The following is a 17,715-nucleotide window of genomic DNA, read 5'->3' on the forward strand; positions in this document are numbered from 1 at the left end:
TCCAATTCTTACTGCCCTCTGGAAGAAAACAGATGTAATCTCAATCTTCACAAAAGAGAATGAAACAGACACCCAGATAAGGAAAACAAAATCGGGGGAGGGGAGAGCCTGCCTGTTTTGAACCCCCATCTCAGGTGTTCCCAAGGTTCACTCCCTTCTTGCCTAGCATCCTTCAATATCCTGTAAAATGTATGCTAGCACAACTCCCTACTAATACCGAGAAGCCACATGTGGGTGATAAGGGCAGGTGTCAGCCCTGAATGAAATTCTTGAAAGAATAGGAGGATGTGGGAACCATGAAGGGAACTGAATAATGCAGTAAGAGGAATGAGAATGGCAGCTGGCACTGTGGCATAGTAAGCTAAGCCTTCTCATGCAGTGCTGGCATCCCATATGGGCGCCGGTTCCTGTCTCAGCTGTTCCTCTTCCAATCCAGCGCTCTGCTTGTGGCCTGGGAAAGCAGTGGAAGATGGCCCAAGTTTGGGCCCCTGCTCCTATGTGGGAAACCCATAAGAAGCTCCTGGCTTTGGATCTGCCCAGTTCCAGCTGTTGCAACCATCTGGGGAATGAACCAGCAAATGGAAGACCCTCCTCTCTCTGACTCTGTCTCTCAAATAAATAAATAAAACCTTAAAAAAAGGTATGAGAGCAGAACTCACTCAGTGCCGTGGGTGCCAGGGAGCCAGGGCAGGAGTGGAGGCATTGAGGGACCATCATGTCAAGTGCCAGAGTGGTCAAGGAGATCTAGGGGAGAAGAAAGCCCATTGAGACTTCCTTGAAGCTTGTCAAATAGGTTTCCTTTCTTTATAAGTCTTTTTCACTTAGCGCATAGATTGAATAAGTTACTGTTTTCATCTGTTGGGCCACTGGGTTGACTGAGTTAAGTCTACTTAGCCACGGTTCAAAATGCTGTGACCTTATAATGCCAAGGGTAGTGATTGAGGCTGAGTCATTTACATGGTCTGCAGCTGAGGAACCAGCTGAGAAGCAGCTGAGAGTGACATCATTGTGGCCATTATAAAAGGCAGGAGAAGGGGGTGCTGCAGGCTGCTTCCAACAGACTAGAACGGAGACTTCACAGAAGTTCAGAGGCCCAGATCAGAAGGAGAGTGGCTCTCGTCGGCAACAGGCTCCTCTGAGTGTCAGCAAAGACTCAGAACAGGTGAACTCAGTGCATTGGGGAAACTGGGTTTCAAAGCAGCAAACTGTGTCACTTTTTAAACACTATGACTTAAACTAAGAGTGAAATCTTACAAACTAAGTCTGATAGATGGCCAGCATACGCAGGGTAAGAAACACAGGATACTTCTTATTTCCCCTCTTGTACTTTTCTTGTCATGGGGTGGTGCTATGTATTTCTTTGAATTTTGAGAAGGAAATCCATTGGTGTTTGATATGGAAATAAATTGGTTTGTGTAGAAGAGTAGGGGCATGTGTGTTTTAAGGATAACTTGTAGGCCGTTGGTTGCCCAGTTTTACATTGCTGCCCCAATCACTGAAGAAGAGGTGCACAGTTCTAGGAACACACGTCCACTGGAGGACAGTGGAAAAATGTGTGCTAACAGAACCAGAGAGGCCTCAAGTCCCTCTGCATCTCAGCTCTGGTCACAAGGGAGAAAAATGTCATCCTGGATTTTTCTGTGGACCCTAAGGAAGAAGAAAATTCTCAAAAACCTCTGCCCAGAGTATTGCCAAGGAAGAAGTTAGTGCAGATTGATCTGCTACCAGGCAAATGAAAAACTAGTAATATGATAGGGTCCCCTCTCCCGCTTCTAGTTTGGTTTTTTGTTTACAGGTGTCCAGTGCTTGTCAACACTCAAAGGTGAGGAGGAGTGTGAGTTTGTCACCTAAAATTCTTGGTGGTTGCCTGAGTTAGTGTTCTGTGAAGAAGTAACTGGAAACACTCAAAGCTTAAAACCTACCATGGGTATGTGTAGCCACTCAGTCTAATATAAAAGAATTATCACTATGGAAAAAGTGCTTACTGACAAGTTAGGCAAAGAAAGCTAAATATAGAGCAACATCTCTTATGGTTAAAATAGGTAAAAAAGTATACAAATGTAACAAAAAAACCAAGGCAGGTTGATTTTTTTTTTTTAGAGGGTGGATATTTGGATAATTTTTATAAATTCTTGTTGATGTTACAATGCTAGGACTGTAACAAATTCAAATAACCAAAACTGATGGATTTATACCAAGTGATGGGTTTTGGCTTGTACTGCAGTAAAAATATCCTATCCTAAACCATGCACATAATCATTGAATCGAAGAGTGGCCCAAGTCCAGATTCTTGTGAGTTGGGTGGCTATCTGCGGAGGAAGAGTGGTGAGGACTTACTTCCCAGGACAAGAGCTGAGAGAGCTCAGAACTCAGTGTAAGATCAATTAAATGAGTGTGCTTTCTCCGTAAAGGAAGGCTAACCACTAAACTGCAAAGCTGAGCTTTTGAGAAGTTATGTGAGTAACTCTGGGTTCATGGCTAGTTAGGGAGAGAAAATACATGTCAGTTTCTTCTGGGAAACAGTTCATGAATGTAAACAATAAGAATCTTCTATTGATGATAAATTACACATAGAAAATTGAGCAGAAAAAAAAAAAAGAAAGAAATGTCTCCTTGGGAAGAGATAAGTCTAACTTACTGGGGATATTTATGATCTGCAAAAGTAATTAAAGTTGGAGTTCTTAAACAAAACCAACCCAGGGAGAAAGCAGGAAGCTCCACTTCTGCAGACCTAATGATGGAGATGAAAATATGGATCCTCAGCGCTCAGCCCTCTGCCTCTCTGCTGAGCCGCCCGCCTGGCCTGCCCAGGTGTAATCTCTCTACTCAACCATGTAACCTTGCCCTTCCCTCCCCCCCGCCCCAGTCCAAGAGACTGGGCACTCTCTCAGGTCCTGTCTGGAGAGGTGCCCATCCATTCTTACGGATGTCCCTTCCCTAATAAACTTTGCTACTTTTACTTTCCACTAAAAAAAAAGAAAAGAAAATATGGATCCTCTATGACTGTTTCCAGTGAGCAGTTGTGTAGAATGTTAAACTCTGAGAGCAGGAACTTCTGAAAAATCACAAAGACTCTAGCTAAAATAGCTTGAAATTTCTTTAGCAGACAGCAAGGTATGACATTTTTAGCTATAAATTAATCTAGTATTAAAAAGCACAGACTTTGGGGTCATATGGACTTGGATTTGAATTCCACTTTTTACCTTTAGCACAATCTTAGGCAACTTGTTTAAATGCCTTGAGTGTGGGGCTGGCATTGTGGCCTAGCAGGTTAAGGAGTTACCTGTGATGCCAGCATCCCATATGGGCGCCATTTGGAATCTTGGCTGTTCTACCTCCAATCCAGCTCTCTGCTCGTGGCCTAGGAAAAGCAGAGGAAGATGGCCCTTGACTTACATGGGAGACCCAGATGGTATTCCAGGTCCCTTGCTTTGCCCTGGCCCAGCCCTGGACATTGCAGTCATCTGGGGAGTGAACCAGCAGATGGAAAGTCTCTCTGTCGCCCCCTCTCCCTTTCTGTCTGTAACTAACTCTGCCTTTCAAATAAATAAATAAATCTTTTTTTAAAAAAAAAGTCTCAAGTGTGTTTCAGTAAAATCAGGATGAGAATACTACCATATAGTCCATTGTGTTATATTCAATGTATTGAACAGATTTAAAAACAAAACAAAGATGTATTTATTTTTTGAAAGAGTTAGAGAGTTGAGGGTGGGGAGAGAGAGAAAGAGAAGGAGAAAGAGAGAGCTTCCATCTGCTGGTTCACTTTCCAGATAGCCACAGTGGCCAAGGCTGGACCATGTCCAAGCCAGGAGCCTGGAGCTTCATTCTGGTCTCTCACATGGGTAGCAGCCAAACCCTCTGCATTATTTCTCATTCTCTACACAGACTTGCAAATGCATCCAATGTCCCCTCCATTAGAACATTTGTTGGTTCTGATATATAATCTATACCCAACTGTAAATTCCTACAGGTATGAATTGGATTGGCTCAGTTTACCTGATGCCTAGGTGTCTACCTCTGGTCTAGTTGACCGTGGCCTGGTGGATCAGGCTCTTCTCATATGAAGCTCTACCCTTTCATGAAATGTGATGATAAGGATATGGATATGGATAAGGAAAACATGGTGGTGTCGCTGTGACTGACATGGCCTTGCTGGGGACAATATGAGGATCCAGTGAGACCACGTGTGTGAAGTATCTAAAATAGTACCTGCAGAGTCAAAAATGGAGTCTGTACAACAGCACAGCAGATGAGCAAAGGCCCCAAAATCTCATCTGCTTATGGTCAAAACTGTTTTCCTGATTTCTTAAACTGTCATCAGAAAGGGAAGCTCACAGAAGCCTTAGTTGTCTGATGTCCATGACGATTTTTCTTCTTGACCCAAGTGGCCCCTGTGAGAAGGAACTTCTCCTGCAGTGCTGATTGTGATCACATTCTGCCAAGCTGCAGAATGCTTGCATCTCACCTCCCACCTTTGTGGCCTCTTGTGTGCCTCCCATACATGTTTACCGATATGGGGTAAATCAGCAGGTGGCTATTTGAAAAGCTACCTGATGCAATGACTTGACTACTTGGGTGTTTTCCTTGAGTTTCTGTGAAAGACATGTGGCCCCTGACCCAACTCATTTTTTACTATTAAATTGCATTTTTTTCTCCTCCACTGGATCGAGATAATTGGATACCAGAAGCAAGAGAGGACACAAATGAAAGCTCCTTTCTGAACACTGAGTCATAGTTACCCTTAGCAGGCACCTCTTCTCTGGTTAGGAGACAGTATCCCTGAAGCAGAAACAGCAGTCGGCCCCCTGTATAGCCGTGCTCAGCCAAAACACAAGCTACTCCCCAGCATGTGCTGTTTTGTCCCTGCTTACACCAGGCTGGCTAGTTTTAGCATGTAAATATCCCATTTAATTAAAGTAGCATCATGAAATGGGTGTGAACGCAGTTTGTCTTGTGTGCCTGCAGCAATTACAGTGTCTAGAGGTGGTGCTACCTATAAACGAATCTGAGTTGATATTGTAAACTAGGTACCTTTTTGAGAAAACAAAACTCAAACACCCTGAGTAGTTTCTCTTTTGCTGATCTGAATTTAGCAATGGACCGAATTTTAAAATGTCTTCACTTACCAAACTGTCATTTTCAAAGACCAAAAATATAAATAAAGGCAAAAAGCTAACTTCTCCCTGAAAGACTGTATAATGATTTCATACTTGAGGGAGACATTACCTAATATATTTCCTTCTTGCAGCTTTGCAGACTTTACCCTTTGGGGCTAAGTTCTACTTTAGTCTAAGGTCAATATTTATTTTAGAAGCAAGGGACCAATACAGTTATTAGGAAATGTCTCATAGAAAGCCACGATGCACAACTTACATGGAAAAAAAGTTATCTTCTTGCACTTGTCAGTGAATTGGCTATGGCTGCTTCTGGTTTTAGGCTGGGGAATTTGAAGGAGAAGTCTGGTGGTCAGTCTGGCTTAGAATAGCAGTCTGCATCTGTCCTGCCTGGATCAATTCTATTCTGCTGCAGGCTTCCTGAAGTTGCCCTGGAGAGCCTTACTAACACTGGACTCTGAGGGATCCTCTACCGGGAGAAAAGATGAAGTGGTTTCATGGTAGATCCCTCGTGTCTCAGGATTGCATGCACATTACAGATGTGAACCTCAGAGGTACCCATGTTGTTTAAAGGGCCAGGGTTGAGTCAAGACACAGTGGCATTACCAGCCTTGGTACAGATGCTGGGGGATCCTGCTTGGAGCATTGCTAAAGTGGCCCACTCTCTCCCCAGTGCAAGCTTCTGGGCCTGTCCAGCTGTCTTTCATACATCTCTAACCGGAAAACTCACAGGCATCAGCATGTCCAAAACTCGAGCACACAGCTTTCCTTTCCAGAACCATATATCTTCCATTGCTGAATGAGTTCCAGCCTCCATCCACTTGCCTAAGCCAGAAATCCGAGCGTTATACTTGGCAGTTCCTCTTCCTTTTACCTCGGGAGCCTGTTTCCTGGGGACACGTCAATTCTGCCTCCTCGTAACTCTTTGACTCTGGTTTGTACTACTCCCAGGCTTGCTTTAAAGTGCCTCACTGAGGGTGATTTCCTCTCTCAATGTAAGTGATGGTTAGTTGCATAAAAGTGGATCATTTTTTAAAAATGGGAACACTTGGATAACCAAAACAGAAACATTGGAAAGGTATATTGAAGTAGTTAAAATAGCCACAGGAGAGTAAAGTGAGTAACAATATAGAAGATCAGTATGTGAAGTATTTTTTCATGAAAAACAATGTTACTAACAATGGCCAAACAATCCATTGATACAAACTCAGTTCTCTTCAAGCTTTCATGTGCTATACATCTCACTGGTGATCTTGTTATAATGTAGATTAGGATTTCCGTGGTCCATAATGGGGCCTGTGATCCTTTCTTTCCAGCAAGTTCTGATGAAGCTGATGCTAATGGTTAAAAGAACAGGTCTTGGGGCTGGTGTTGTGGCACAGAGTTAACCCACTGCCTGCCATGCCAGCATCCCATATGGGTTGAGTCCCTGCTGCTCCACTTCTAATCTGGCTCCCTGCTAATAGGCCTGGGAACACTGTGGAAGATGGCCCAAGTACTTGGGCCCCTGAAACCCATGTAGGATATGGAGTCCTAGGTTTTGGGCTCCTAGCTTCAGGCTGGCCTAACCCTGGTCATTGTGGCCATTTGGGGAGTGAATCTGTGGAGAAAAGATCTTAATCTCTCTCTCTCTAACCCTGCCTTTCACATAAATAAAATAAATCTTAAAAAAAAAAAAAAAGAACACTCTTGTACAACAAAAAGCCGGAGGCATCACAATACCAGATTTCAGAAAATACTACAGGGCAGTTATAATCAAAAAAGCATGATACTGGTATAGAAACAGATGGATAGACAAATGGAACAGAATAGAAACACCAGAAATCAATCCAAACATCTACAGCCAACTTATATTTGATCAAGGATCTAAAACCAATTCCTGGAGCAAGGACAGTCTATTCAGCAAATGGTGCTAGCAAAACTGGATCTCCACATGCAGAAGCATGAAGCAAGACCCCTACCTTACCCCTAACACAAAAATCCACTCATAATGGATTAAAGATCTAAATCTATGATCCAACACCATCAAATTATTAGAGAACATTGGAGAACCCTGCAAGATATAGGCACAGGCAAAGACTTCTTGGAAAAGACCCAGGAGGCACAGGCAGTCAAAGCCAAAATTTACATTTGGGATTGCATCAAATTGAGAAGTTTCTGTACTGCAAAAGAAATAGGAAAGTGAAGAGGCAACTGACAGAATGGGGAAAAAATATTTTCAAACTATGCAACCAATAAAGGATTAATAACCAGATTCGACAAAGAGATCAAGAAACTCCACAACAACAAAACAAACAACCCACTTAAGAGATGGGCCGAAGACCTCAACAGACATCTTTCCAAAGAGGAAATCCAAATGGCCAACAGGCACATGAAAAAATGTTCAGGATCACTAACCATCAGGGAAATGCAAATCAAAACCACAATGAGGTTTCACCTCACCCCGGTTAGAATGGCTCACATACAGAAATCTACCAACAACAGATGCTGGCGAGGATGTGGGGAAAAAGGGACACTAGCTCACTGTTGGTGGGAATGCAAACTGGTAAAGCCACTATGGAAGTCAGTCTGGAGATTCCTCAAAAACCTGAAAATAGCCCTACCATTAAACCCAGCCATCCCACTCCTTGGGATTTACCCAAAGGAAATTAAATTGGCAAATAAAAGAGCTGTCTGCACCTCAATGTTTATTGCAGCTCAATTCACAATAGCTAAGACCTGGAATCAATCTAAATGCCCATCAACAGTAGACTGGATAAAGAAATTATGGGACATATACTCTATAGAATACTATACAGCAGTCAAAAACAGTGAAATCTGGGCATTTACAACAAAATGGAGGAATCTGGAAAACATCATGCTGAGTGAAATAAGCCAGTCCCAAAGGGACAAATATCATATGTTCTCCCTGATTGGTGACAAAGAACTGAGCACCTAAAAGGAAACCTGTTGAAGTGAAATGGACACTATGAGAAACAATGACTTGATCAGCCCTTGTCCTGACTGTTGAGGAACAAGTTAATACTTTATCCCTTTTAGTATTTTTTGTTCTACTTAATACTATTGGTTGAACTATTTAATTAACACACAATTATTCTTAGGTGTTTAAATTTAACTGAAAAGTGATCACTGTTAAGTAAAAGAGTGGGAATAAGAGAGGGAGGAGATGCATAGTTTGGCACATGCTCAATCAGACTTACCCCTAATGGGAGAGTTAGAAACATGCCAGGGGATTCCAATTCAATCCTATCAAGGTGGCATGTACCAATGCCATCTCACTAGTCAAAGTGATCAGTTTCAGTTCATAATTGATCATAATGATAGGATTAAGTGTCAATGGGGTCACATAAGCAAGACTAGTGTCTGCTAATACTAACTGATGAAATCAGAAAGGGAGAGAACGATCCAACATGGGAAGCGGGATACACAGCAGACTCATAGAATGGCAGATGTCCTAAACAACACTCTGGCCTCAGAATCAGCCCTTAAGGCATTAGGAGCTGGCTAAAAAGCCCATGAGAGTATTTCAGGCATGGAAAGCAAGACACTCTGGCAAAAAAAAAAAAAAAAAAAAAAAAACCTAAATGAAAGATCTCTGCGAGTGAGATCCCAGCGGAAAGAACGGGCCATCAAAGAAGGAGGTACCTTTCTCTGAAGGGAAGAGAGAACTTCCACTTTGACTATGGCCTTGTCTAAATAAGATCAGAGTTGGTGAACTCAAGAGGCTTCCATAGCTTTGGTAACTCATGACAGGAGCCTCAGGCGATTACTGACGTCATAAATAAGAATGTCAATTGTTAAATCAACAACGGGCATCACTGTGCACCTGCTCCCCTGTAGGACCTATGCCCCTAATGTGTTGTACTATGTAAATTAAAGGTATAACTACTACTCAAACAGTACTCCATACTTTGTGTTTCTGTATGGGTGCAGTCTGTTAAAGTCTTTACTTAGTATATACTATGTTGATCTTCTGTATATAAAGATAATTGAAAATGGATCTAGATGAAGAATGGGATGGGAGAGGGAGTGGGAAATGGGATGGTTGCAGGTGGGAGGGTGGTTATGGGGGGAAAAGCCGCTATAATCCAAGCGTTGTACTTTGGAAATTTATATTTGTTAAATAAAAGTTTAAAAATGCATAAATAAATAAAATTTTAAAAAAAGAACACTGTCTTCAGTAGCAAGGCCTTGCTTTATAACTCTTACTTGCATTAATTTTCATTTCAAGGAATTTTTGCCCAAAAGCAAAACCATCTTTGTCTTCCTGGGAGAAGTTTCTAACTTGGCAACATTGTTTCACTGCTCTCCAGAGCATCCAAGAGATGCCCCATTCACATTTTTTATTGTAGCTGATAACCTCTGTTTTTATACCAGTGGTAAAAGCTTTAATTTGCGTGAATCCCAATGATATTTTACAGACATGTAAACTCTCCAAAAGTTAAATAAAATAAAAAAAAAAAAACTCCAGCAATCCACATTTCTACAGGATATGAACCTAAAAACACCCCAGCAGCTACTGAGAAATCACTTGGCATCACTCTCAGCCATTCTCAGCATGTGAACTGTGAATTATATTTAAAATCCTTCTGACTTGAGAAAAAGAGTTAAATTATATTTAATTGGTAACATTTTTGAAGGCTTTCTGGATACTAGAAATAACACGAACCACCTTATAAGCATGATTTCAATACAATCTGAGGCTAAATTTAAGGATAGGATGTTTTTTGTTTATATACATTTGACAGGTAGAGTTATAGACAGTGAGAGAGAGACAGAGAGAAAGGTCTTCTTTCCATTGGCTCACACCCCAAATGGCCGCTATGGCCGGCATGCGCCAATCCAAAGCCAGGAGCCAAGTGCCTCTTCCTGGTCTCCCATGTGGTTGCAAGGGCCCAAGCACTTGGGCCATCCTCCACTGCCCTACTGGTACACAGCAGAGAGCTGGACTGGAAGAGGAGCTACTGGGACTGGAACCTGGCGCCCATATGGGATGCCAGCACAGCAGGTGGAGGATTAACCAAGTGTGCCACGGTACCTGCCCCAGGGTAGGATGTTTTAAGTCTATTGTATAGAAGTGAATCACTGCTTCTAGCCATGGCAGAATCCCACACTGCCTCCACACTCAATTTTGTCTAAGGTCCCACAGTTGTCCCTGAAACTAAACTTTCTTATGAAATTTGATTTTATGAAGAACTTACTAGCTGTTAATGACAGAGGTGAAAAGAAAGAAAAAGCAACTGATACACTGAAGAGCTGGGAGTCACTCTGGCAGTGGTTTAGATGAGCGCCATCACCAACTGCGTTGTTGTCTAAGAGTTGGCGATGGCATTCCAGCTTGAGTGCAAAAATGTGAAAGATTAAAAGTCACTTGATGGGGTACCAAGACAGGCACAGGACAGAAATCTCAGTGGAAATGGAAAGTTGTTTGGAAGAAAACCAGGCACTTCTGCACACACTGCCACATTCATCAAATTGGGGGTTTGCAAAGAAAATTCTTTGTGAAAGTCACTTTCTGTCTGTCCCCTCTGGCACAGCTTCTGTGACTTCTCATCTGGATGACAATAGCAGACTGGCTATGGGCTCACCGCCTCCAATCTCATGGCCCACCCCTGCCCCTACCCAGCTCACTATTCATATTGGTAGTGGAATTATTTGCCCGTTCTCTTTCCACTCTACCATATCATGTTCCATTGTTCACATGGACTACGCTACTTCATCATGAGCTACTACCCAGGCTGCCCTTTGGGAATTGTGAGATTGCCATGGACATCATGAGCAGAGGGAAAATCTGTTGCTACTTATCCTCAGAACCTAGTACAACCTTCGGTGGGGAGGGGCTCTGAAATTAGGACGGGTGTTTGCATAGCAGTGAAGATACTGTTTAGGACACCCACATCCCACATTAATGTACCTGGGTTTGAATCCCAGCTCCATTCCAGAACCCAGCTACCTGCTGATGTGCAGCCTAGGAGGCAGCAGTGATGGCTCAAGTACTTGGGTCCCTACCACCTGCATGGAAGACCTGGGTTGAGTTCCAGGCTCCTGGCTTTGACCTGTTTCAGCCCTGGCTGCTGGCTACCTCAAATAAGTGCCTCAGTATATGTTCCATAAATGCTCCTTTATTTCCTCCCCTCCCCTACCTATTGTATGGCTATTGAGCTTAGCAAATGTCACAGGTGGTGTGTACATTTACTGCACTACAATGATTTTTGTCCCAATCTCCTCTAGTAGGTTGTGCAAGGGTTGAAATTTGTAACTGAAGATAATTTCTTATTCATTTCTGTGAAGAAAGTATTTAGCAAAAGACTGATATAGGACTCACTATTTTTTTTACATAAATTCAGCTTGTGGCTTTTTCTTTTATTTGTTTAATTTGGAAAAATTCCTCCAGCTGGGTTCCCTCAGTCAAGAGATCTAACCATAATTTTGCTTCATAATACTTATTCTCAAATTGCTCCTAGAGTTTCAGCCATTAAATATTTTATTACTTTAGAATGCCAGCAGGTGGGGTGGGGGTGGGCGTTTAGTACAGCAGTTAACATCCCACTTAGGATATTCACATCCCATACTGGAATGTCTGGGTTCAAGTCTAGACTCTTCTTCTGATTCTAGCTTCCTGCTAATGTGCACCCTGAGAGACAGAAGGTGATGTAACTGAAGTATTTGGGTTCCTGCTACTCACATGGTACACCTGGATTAAGTTCCCAGCTTCTGGCTCTGATCTGGCTGAGGCCTAGTGGAGTGAACCAGCAGATCAGCAACTGGGAGCTTCTCTCTCTCTCTCTCTCTCTCTCTCTCTCTCATTAATAAGATTAATGGCATGGCAGAAGTTTTTACATTTCTTCTGTTTTTTTCTAAGATGCTTAGTTTTTAAATTTATGTAACTTTTTAAAAGATTTATTTATTTGAAAGGTAGAATTACAGAGAGAAAAGGAGGGACCAGAACAGAGACAGAGAGACTTAGAGATCTTCCGTCTGTTGGTTCACTCCTCAAATGGCCACATGGCCCAGGCTGAAGCCAAGGACCAGGAACTCCATCCAGGCCTCTTCCATGAATATGGGGGCTCAAGTACTTGGACCATCAGCAGGGAAGTAGACTGGAAGTGCAAGAGCCAGGACTCCTATTGGTGCTCATATGGGATGCCAGCCTCACAGGTAGTGGCTTAATGTACTATGCCACAATGCCAGCCCTGAAGACAGTAGTGGAAGATGCTTAATTCTAAAAGGGAAAGAAAGAATCTGTATGTGCAGAGAGGCAGGAAGCTGGGATTGTTTCCAAGAACTGTGTATTCTCCACTTCTTTTCACTGAACTTATTTTAACCATTAAAACTTGGTCTTGGGGCCAGCATTGTGGCTTAGTGGTTAAGCGACCACCCACAATACCAGCATCCCACACAGGCGCCAGTTCGAGTCCTGGCTACTCCACTCCCTATCCAGCTCCCTGCTAATGTACCTGGGAAAGCAGCAGAGGATGGCCCAAGTGCTTGGGCCCCTCATGGGAGTCCCGGATGAAGCTCCTAGCTCCTGGCTTTGGTCTGGCCCAGCCCTGACCATTGTGGCCATTTGGAGTGAACCAGCAGATGAAAGATTTCTCTCTCCCTCTCTCTCTGTTACTCTGCCTTTCAAATAAGTAAAAGAAATATAAAAACAAAACACAAGTTGGTCTTTTCGATGCATGGAACAGGTCAGTATTTCAAAATGAGTTAAAGGTGTTACACAGGAGATCAATCTAGCGAGTAAGCCATTCTTGAGACAAAAACACTTCTGACTTCTGATCTCATCAGCCAACTTCGCCATGCTTTTTCACCCTCACTGACGACTTCAGACTTCAGAGCGTTGCACTGCACACACAGCTGATGCTTCTCTGGTAATATGTAATTCCTCTGGGTCTCTTTCCTTCATTATCACCCTCATGTGCTGATTGGCATAGGAACTATGTCTGATAGCTTTAACTAACACTCAGGTGGAAGACGCTGTCTCTGAGCGCCTGGCTGAGATTTGAGTCTTCATGAGCAGTCCCTACAATGGATCCTCTTGCTGTTTCTTTCAGTGGGAATCCTGCGATTGTAATAGGCTGCAAGGGGGCGGGGCACGCCCAGAGGAGGGAAAAGGAAGCACGTGTGATGTGTCAGCTCCGCCAGTTCTCATCAGACCTTCTGTTTGGATAGCACATCACGTTTGGCTGGGGCTGAAAAGCAAAATCCTAGATTTAATGAGCCAATAAAACGCCTGCAGCAGCAGGGCCTTGAGGGGCTTGACTTTCCACCGAGCTAAAAGCCGATAATTGAGCCTGTGTGCCAGCTGAGACCTGGAGATTTCTACTTCGAGAGCCCTGGCATTAACATTTTCCTTCCCTCTTCCCCTCTTGTGTGCAGCCAGCTCCTGATGAAGGCGCAGGACTCAGATTCTCCAGGGAGTTAGCTGCTATCACCCAAATTATTTTGATTAACCCTTAACTCTGAGAATCTCAATTTACTGCCATGCCACATTAACAGCAATACTCAAGTGATAAACCAGGTCTAACCCAACAGGCTCAGGCTAAGCCTTTTGTTTTTTATGGCTTGGAATAGAATTGTAACTGTTTCTGCTTCAGAAGCACACAAGGGAGAAGAAAAGGGTAGCAAAAAAACCTACTTTGTATTATTTTTAACTAATCTCCCTCCTCAGGTGACAAGTTTAACAGTGAGATCGCTTTCCAAGGGATGTTAAAAAAAAAAAAATTGAAAGAGCCCACTCTTTTATCAGATATTTGAAATAATTTTCATAATCTGTGTAACACTCCCAAGAGTTTTTTTTTTTTTTTAAATCCAAGAAAGCAAAGCATTCTGATAGGGGCATTCAATTAGAGCATGGACCTACAAGGCTGGCGGTGTGATGGCTTTTGAGCTTCATGCAGAATCTGGATCCCATGGAGAGAGAGAGATGATCAAAGACTCAGTCAGATGCCTACAGTCCCCTGGGGTTTTGATAGATCTTTTTTTCCAAGGTGGATAAAATGAAACTGAAAAAAAGTTTCTGTGATTTGTATGTCAGGGTTACTGTACAACTATGATTACACACCCCTAAATGTTAAAGACAATGGGTAAATTTAAGTGAAGGTGGTTCATTGCCACTTAGGAAGTATATTATATTATGAGCTAGACCAGCTATATCAATCTTTAGTCATTTCTTTTACAAAGAAGCTCTATGCCCCTTTATTCTTTCACTTGACAATGTCCTTAGACATTGATAGTTCTTTGGGACACAAAGGTTTGCTTACACTGTTTTAGCTAGGAAGCAACCTGACCAGTTGGCTAATCAACTCTGTAGGTGGGTGTTCTAGAGCCAGCTTTTGTGTCTTCTTCCTCTTGCCCTTTAGACCCATTTCTTTTACATCAATCTCATTGTATGGGTGTGTTGGAACTCACGAGAAATGAGAACAAAAGAGCAAGTCAAACAGGTGAATCATGAATAAGAGACGAGTGACACCTGGAAAGTTCTCAGATACCCTAACTATTCGGGCTTGACAGAGTGTCTCAGCTGGTGATAGATTTACTCAGGTGTTCTGAACAGCCCTTTATCCACCATACCCACTAAAAAGAGCCTCGTTTAAGAAAAGCTAGGCAGTACAAATAAACAACTTTTGAGAAACAAAAATTTTTTTTGGTGCTAATTAAAACTTAAGCTGAATTCTAGTCCCACTGAACAAAACTGAAATCAGAGGCCAGCATGGTTTGGGCTGCCACCTGAGATTCTCACAACCCATTTGGGCACCAGTGCGTGTCCCAGCTACTCCACTTCTGAACCAGCTCCCTGCTAATGTGACTGGGAAAGCAACAGAAGAGGACCCAAGTGCTAGGGCCCCTGCCCTGATATGGGAAATCTGGAAGAAGCTCCTGGCTCCTGGCTTCAGCCTAGCCCAGGCCTGACTGCTGCAGCCACTGGGGAGTGGACCAGCAGATGGAAGATCTCTGTCTGCTCTCCCTTTTCCTCTGCCTTTCAGATAAATCAATAAATCTTTTTAAAAAAAGAATAACAAAAAGAAAAATAAAACCTGTAATTATAGCTATAATGTAATTAATACGGTGATATATTAAAGATAATTTATTAAAGTGAGTTCCTCTCAGAAATTTCCTGTAAAATTGGAAACCGATTTTCTTGGCTTACCTTTAAATTTTAAAATAAAACCATCTGCTTTAAGTCCTGCACTTTTTTTTTTTTTTGTAATTATTTATTTCAAAGTCAGAGTTAGAGAAAGAGATGGAGGAGAGACAGAGTTCTATCCACTAGTTTACTCCCCAAGTAGCCGCACAGCTAGAGCTGGGCCAGCCTGGAGCCAAGAGCTTCTTCTGGGTCTCCTACATAGGTGCAAGGGCCCAAGCACTTCGGCCATCTTCAGTTGCTTTCCCAGGCACGTTAGCAGGGAGTTGGACTGGAAGTGGAGCAGCCAGAACTTGACCCAGCACTCATATGGGATGTGGGCACTACAGAGGACTTGACCTGCTGAGCCACAGTGCCAGTCCCTGAAATTTACATTTTAAAAACCCTGTATACCCTTTCACATGCAAAAATGTGAAAGGGCCAACATCCACCATTTTCAACAGAATCTTCATGTGACCAACCTATTACAGATTCACCAGGAATCAGTAACACATCTTTCACAGGCATCTAACTTCCCAGCAAAGGCACCCTCTGCTCAAACCCTCCAGCCGTGCAGAAACCAAGCTGGACATCGGTGTCCATGGAACTTCGAAACACATGTCTTAAACAGAATACCGTGAAGCATCTTTTATTTAGTCATTTTTGTTTACAACTGGAACTCTGGGAACTCAAAATTAACATCCTTGCCTGTGAGCTTCTTAGACACACCAGAGAAAGTTTCCACCTTGTGCTCCACGTTATTCTGCTGTGCTTTGTCCAGATGGACCTTTATGAGCCGGCTGCCATCCAGTTTCACACGGATTCTCTTGCCCACGATTTCACTTGGGAAGACTAAGTCTTCAAGGATCGCATCGCGCACGGCTGTCAGAGTGTCGCTCCTAGGGCGCTTTTGCTTATTTTTCGTACGGCTTTTTCGAGTTGGCTTAGGCAGAATCCTCCTCTGAGCAATAAAGACAACGTGCTTCCCACTAAACTTTTTCTCCAGCTCACGAACTAGCCGGACTTGAATTTTCTGGAAGGATTTTAGTTGAGGAACGGGAACAAAGATGATGATAGCTTTCCGGCCACCGCCAACTTTGATTTCCTTGGCAGCCGTGATGTTCAGCTCCCTTAGTTAAGCCTTGAGGTCCGAGTTCATCTCCAGCTCCAGGAGCGCCCGGGAGATCCCCGACTCGAACTCATCCAGCTTTTCGCCATTGGGCTTCACGATCTTGGCGCTCGAGCTGAACATGGCTTCTCCTGGCTGAGCGCCGGCTGAGGAAGAGGCAGAGCTCGCGAGAGCGGGGCAAGTTCCCCCTGCACTTCTCTTTCTTTTTTTTTTTTCTTTTTCTTTTTCTTTTATTTATTTATTTTTTTTTGACAGGCAGAGTGGATAGTGAGAGAGACAGAGAGACAGAGAGAAAGGTCTTCCTTTTTGCCATTGGTTCACCCTCCAATGGCCGCCGCGGCCGGTGCATCTCGCTGATCCGAAGCCAGGAGCCAGGTGCTTCTCCTGGTCTCCCATGTGGGTGCAGGGCCCAAGCACTTGGGCCATCCTCCACTGCCTTCCCGGGCCATAGCAGAGAGCTGGCCTGGAAGAGGGGCAACCAGGACAGAATCCGGTGCCTCAACCGGGACTAGAACCCGGTGTGCCGGCGCCGCAAGGCGGAGGATTAGCCTGTTAAGCCACGGCACCGGCCCCTGCACTTATCTTTCAAATTTCAGTGTGCACAAATCAGAATCAGCTGAAGAATATGTTAAACCACAGGTTGCTGGGCCCAGCACAGGAGCTGCTGATTCAGTAAGCCTGGGATGGAGCCAAAGACTTTCCATCAGTCCCAGGTGTGGCAGGCAGCTTTCTACAGTCCCCTCCAAGACCCCTATCTCCTGGTTAGTCAATCAAATGCCAATCTAGGTAAAGGGCCTTGGCCGGTGGAATTCAGGTTGCTAATGGCCCAGAAAATACGTAGATTATTCTGGATCACCTGTGAGAGCCCAAGGGAATCACAGGAGCCCTTAAAAAGCAGAAGAGGCAGCCATGAGAGAGCCAGAGAGATGGAGAAACGAACGCGCGTTCTGCTCGTGCTAGCTGGGCTCTGAGCCCAGCAGTGTGGCTGGCATCTCGATGTTGAAGAAGCCACCCTGACAGCCTCAGAGAACAAGGGACCTCACTCCTCCAGGAACTGACAACCTGAGTGAGCCTGCAGGCGGATTCTCGTTCAGAGCTGCTACAGGGGAGTGTAGCCCAGCTGACGCCTTGCTCTTAGCCTTGTGAAACTCTGAGGAGAAAATATACTGTGCCCAGACGCCAACCTTCCGAAAAGGTGAGATGGTAACTTGGTGTTGTGTTACGTCACTAAATTTGTGGTGGTCTGCAACAGCAGCAACAGAAAGTCAACACCCAGGTTACAAGGTGCTGCTGAGCCACAGCCCGAGACCCCCTACCTTAGCCTATCCAAATCTTCCATCAATAGCCAC

The 17,715-nt window shown here is 43.8% G+C and overlaps 1 protein-coding gene and 1 pseudogene across 2 annotated transcripts in view; one reads left to right on the forward strand and one right to left on the reverse strand.

Annotated features, from left to right (window-relative positions):
- PPA2 (inorganic pyrophosphatase 2) overlaps positions 1 to 17,715 on the forward strand; it is a 229,728-nt gene that overhangs the window by 134,443 nt on the left and 77,570 nt on the right. The window lies entirely within an intron of this gene.
- LOC133765582 (small ribosomal subunit protein eS7-like) lies at positions 15,861 to 16,528 on the reverse strand (annotated as a pseudogene).

This window comes from Lepus europaeus, chromosome 8 (genome assembly GCF_033115175.1).
Source record: "Lepus europaeus isolate LE1 chromosome 8, mLepTim1.pri, whole genome shotgun sequence".
In the NCBI taxonomy this organism is placed as follows: domain Eukaryota; kingdom Metazoa; phylum Chordata; class Mammalia; order Lagomorpha; family Leporidae; genus Lepus; species Lepus europaeus.